The following is a 4,701-nucleotide window of genomic DNA, read 5'->3' on the forward strand; positions in this document are numbered from 1 at the left end:
AGCAAGAGATGAACTCACAGCCAGCTATTAGTTCTGATGATGGGACTCAGCCCGAACCATTAACACCTTATTCCTTTCTATAGGTGCTGCCTGACCTGCTGAGTTCCTCCAGCATTTTGTGTGTGTGTTACTCTGGATTTCAAGCATCTGCAGAATCTCTTGTGCTTAAGTGTAGGTTACGAGGATAATTGGCAGTACATTTTACTACTGTGCTATTCTAAGCACTAACATTTACATGTTTCTAAAACACAAGGAAAAAGAGCAAAAGAGCCATTATGTCATCTGCTACTTAATTAAGCCGCCTTTCTATCTTAATATGGCACCACAAAATAAATCACACATAATTAGTGAATTGCCATGGGATTGCTCACAGTCAGTTGATGAATGCAGTTTTTATATACAAAATTGTGATGGTATTGGGAGAGTTTAACAACCTGCTCCACAGTTCCGCCTACTGCCTACTGTGTTACAGGCAATAGTTTATATCCAGGAGTCCCATTCTAAATGTTTACATGAGCAGTTTCCATATTAAATGCTGGCATGAAAGGGCGGCCAAGAATGGCAACAGCTGAAATTTGAACAGCAAGTGTGTGACTTTTAATAATGTATGTGGAACTAAGACCTAAGGTAATGATCAGGTGAAGCAGGGTTAGAGAATGGAGCAGCACTCTCTCTGAATTCTTCACCCAAAACCATAAGTCATTTTGTTTTCATTTCCATCATACCATATATAAGAATAAGGTTTAATATCACCGGTATATGTCGCAAAATTTGTTAACTTAGCGGCAGCAGAACAATGCAATATATGATAAATAAATATAGAGAAAAAATGAATTGCAGTAAGTATATATATCTCTATTAACATGTTAAATTAAAATAACTAGTGCAAAAAAACTGTAATAAAAAGTAGCAAGGTAATGTTCATGGGTTCAATCACAAACAAATATCCTTTTTTCCCAGTCCTGCTGAAGGATCTTAACCCGAAACGCCAACTGCACGCTTTTCCATAGATGCTGCCTGGCTGGCTGACTTCCTCTGCATTTTGTGTGTGTTTCATGGGTTCAATGGCCATTTAGAAATCGGATGGCAGAGGGGAAGAAGCTGTTCCTGAATCGCTGAGTGTGCGCCTTCAGGCTTCTGTACCTCCTACCTGATGATAACAATGAGAAGAGGGCATGTCCTTGGTGATGAGGTTTTTTAATAATGGATGCCACCTTCCTAAGGATATAAGGATTTAGAAGGATGTTGCCAGGTCTGGAGGACCTGAGCTATATGGAAAACTGAATAGGTTAAGACTTTATTCCTTGGAATGTAGAAGGTTGAGAGGAGATTTGATAGAGGTATAAAAAATTATGAGGTGTAAAGATCTGCTGATGCATGCATGCTTTTTCCACTGAGGTTGGATGGGACTTCAACTAGAGGCCATGGGTCATGGGTGAAAGGTGAAAAGTTTAAGGCGAACCTGAGGGGAAACTTCTTCACTCAGAGGCTCATGAGGGTGTGAAACAAGCTGCCAGTGTGAATTTCATGATGAGACTGAAGCTTAAGACCATAAGACATAGGAGCAGAATTAGCAGATTTGCTCCATCTTTATACTGACCACAGCATCTTAGTTTCTCATGCATACAATGAACTTGTCATAGATGTATATTCTTTTTGTACTGCATCTCAGCAAATGTGACGATAATAAGCCAATTTCAATTCTAGTTCCAATGCAATACACAAAAAATGCTGAAGAAATTCAGTAGGTCAGGCAGCATCTATGGAGAGAAATGAATAATCGATGTTTTGGGCCAAGACCCTTCATCAGGACAGGAAAGGAAGCCAGAATTTGTAGGTCAGAGAGGGGAAGGAATATAATTTGGCAAGTGATAGGTGAAACTAAATGAGGGTGAAAGTGGGTGGGTGGGGGGAAAGTGCGGGATGAAGTCTGAGAGGTGATAGGTGGAAGAGGTAAAGGGTTGAAGAAGAAGGAATCTGATAGGAGAGGATAGTAGACTATGGGAGAAAGGGAACAAGGAAGAGCACCAAAGGGAGGTGATGGGAAGATGAGGAGAAGAGAAGGGGAACAGAAAGGGGTATGGAAAAATAGAGAAGGAGGAGGGGGAGAAATCCCTAGAAACTAGAAAATCGATGTTCCTGCCATCAGGTTGGAGGCTATCCAAATGAATATGAACAGTTGCTCCTCTAACCAGAGGGTGGCCTCATCATGCCTGCTGTCTTGACGTTTCCTTCAGTCCCCTGTGATGCTTCAGTTGGTGACACTTGCCGGGAGCTGGGTTGTCCAGCAAAGCGCACGTCTTCCAGACCACAACTGGAGACGTCAAAAAGTCAGGCCGCACAGCGAGTCAGAGAACAAGAACCCACTGGTCATGGGAAACCATAGTTTGAGCTGCAGTTCAGATCATGGATTCTGACAGGACCCCAGCACCTTGGAAAGAAAAGAAAGGTATGAGAAAGGAAGAAGAAGCTGTTTCATCAACGAACTGGAAGAAGTTGCCTGGGTTTACCAAAGCCTCTGGCACCATCTTCATGAGCTTCCTTGGCTGAGCCATCAACATCGGTTGGAGCAAGACAGGCTATTGTTGATGTTCACACCTAGGATCCTGAAGGTCTCAACACTGATGATGCAGACGGGAGCATGTGCATGACGCCTCCTTTTTTCTGTAGTCAATGACTAGCTTTTTTGTTTTGGTGACATCGAGGGAAAGGTTGATCCCATGGCACCACGCACTCTCTATCTCCTTCCTGTACTCTGACACATCGCTATTTGAGATGTGGCCCACTGCAGTGGTGTCATCTACAAACCAAGATGGAGTTGGAGCAGGATGTGGCCATGCAGTCACGACTGTACAGGGAGTAGAGTAGGGGGCTCAGGACACAACCATGTGGAGAACCAGTATTTAGAATAATTGTGGCAGAAGTGTTGCTGCCTCTCCTTACTGACTGGTCAGAAAGTCAAAGATGCATTTGCAGAGGGAGACATTAACTCCCAGGGTCTGAAGTATGGCAATGAGTTTGGTTGGACTAATAGATTTGAACTGTAGTCAATAAAAAAAATAGTCTGACTTAGCTGTCTTTATTCTCTAGATGCTCCAGAGATTGAGTGTAGGACTAGGAAGATGGTGTCTGACCGAGACCTGTTTCCGTGTTAGCCAAATTGCTGTGGGTTGAGGTTGTCTGGAAGGATAGGATGTGACGAACAACTTCTTGATCGTAGATACGACAGCCACTGGGATGATAGTGATCTCCTTAAAACAGGAGGAAGCACAGTCTGAAGCAGGAAACGGTTGAAAATATCTACAAGTACACCTGCCAGCTGATCTGCACCGGACCTAAGGATATGTCCAGGGACATTCTGGGCTGATGCTTTCTGTGGGTTTACCCTCAGAAGATTCAACAGGTCAAAGTGAAAGTACATTTATTATCGAAGTATGTGTGCAGTATACAACCCTCAGGTTCGTCTTCTGCATAGACAGCCACGAAACAAAGAAAACCAAAGCAAATCATGGAGCCCATTCAACGAAAAACATCAACCCCTCTCCCCAACACGCGCACAAAAAAAATCATGCAAGTGGCAAAAAAAAGTGAAAAACAAAGAATATAAAACATAAAATCGAAAAGTTCAGGCATAGTCAGTTCAGCTCAGTTCAAATCAATCCAGTGCTGTGTCAGTCATTATCTGCGGGCTGCCCCGATCAAAATCACCCAAAATAGCAACAGAAAAAGGAGTGACCAGAAACCAGAAACACATCATAACGAGAACTACAGAGTCCAATCCACAAACCTTGCCCAAGACCCAGAACTCCAGCACCATCCTCTGGCATCATTGAGGGGGAGAGAGAGAGAGACCATTCAAATGCAGGGAGCTTCCTTCAGCTGCAGCGAGTGAGAGGGAGGGAAGAGGCCATCACATGCAGACAACTTTCTCCGGTGGCAACAAGTGAGAAGCTGGTAGTCAGTGCTGAACATCTGTTTGCTTCAAAATGTGCATAGTATGTGCTTAGCTCATCAGGACATTTGCAATTCAAGCTTGCGTGTGTTACTTAGAATGGAGCATGCAGGTGTCCACCAGAGCCAGCTGCACATGACCTTCTAGATGTTCGAGGTTGCACGTTTGAGAAGCGCCGAGCCGATTTGGTGAGATCGAGAATGGCTTTGACCTTGCGGTCTGGGTGTGCCGCTGCACTGGGTCCCAGGACCTAGAGCGGGGAACTACCCGGTGCTTGGAGAATGTAAATTTAAACGCCGGCCCAGATAGATTGGAAAGCCCGAGTGCAGAGGCAAGGGCTGGGCTGGTTTTGTTCGCCCTCCTGCGATGTTCCTTCCTCTCTCAGGTGGCGGCCATCTCTGTGAGTTTCGTGGTGTTTTTGCCCCGCCAATACGATGAACCTGAGATTGAGGCTTGGGCCTACTACTCCATCTGCTCAGGCAGTGGGTCTAAAGACTCAACCTGGTTTTGCATCTATTGTTTTCATGATGTGTGTGTGTGTGTGTGTGTGTGTGTGTGTGTGTGTGTGTGTGTGTGTGTGTTTTTTTCCCCTCAATCTCCACACCGTGGTTATGGTCTTTCTTTTTCTTCTTTGGGTTCTTCAGGTTTCTTGTTCTGTGGTTGCCTCTAAGCAAACAAATTTCAAGGCGTATAGTTTATACATTCTTTGATAATAAGTGTACATTGGTTTGATTTGATTTGAAGTTTTG

Source organism: Mobula hypostoma, chromosome 24 (genome assembly GCF_963921235.1).
Source record: "Mobula hypostoma chromosome 24, sMobHyp1.1, whole genome shotgun sequence".
In the NCBI taxonomy this organism is placed as follows: Eukaryota; Metazoa; Chordata; class Chondrichthyes; order Myliobatiformes; family Myliobatidae; genus Mobula; species Mobula hypostoma.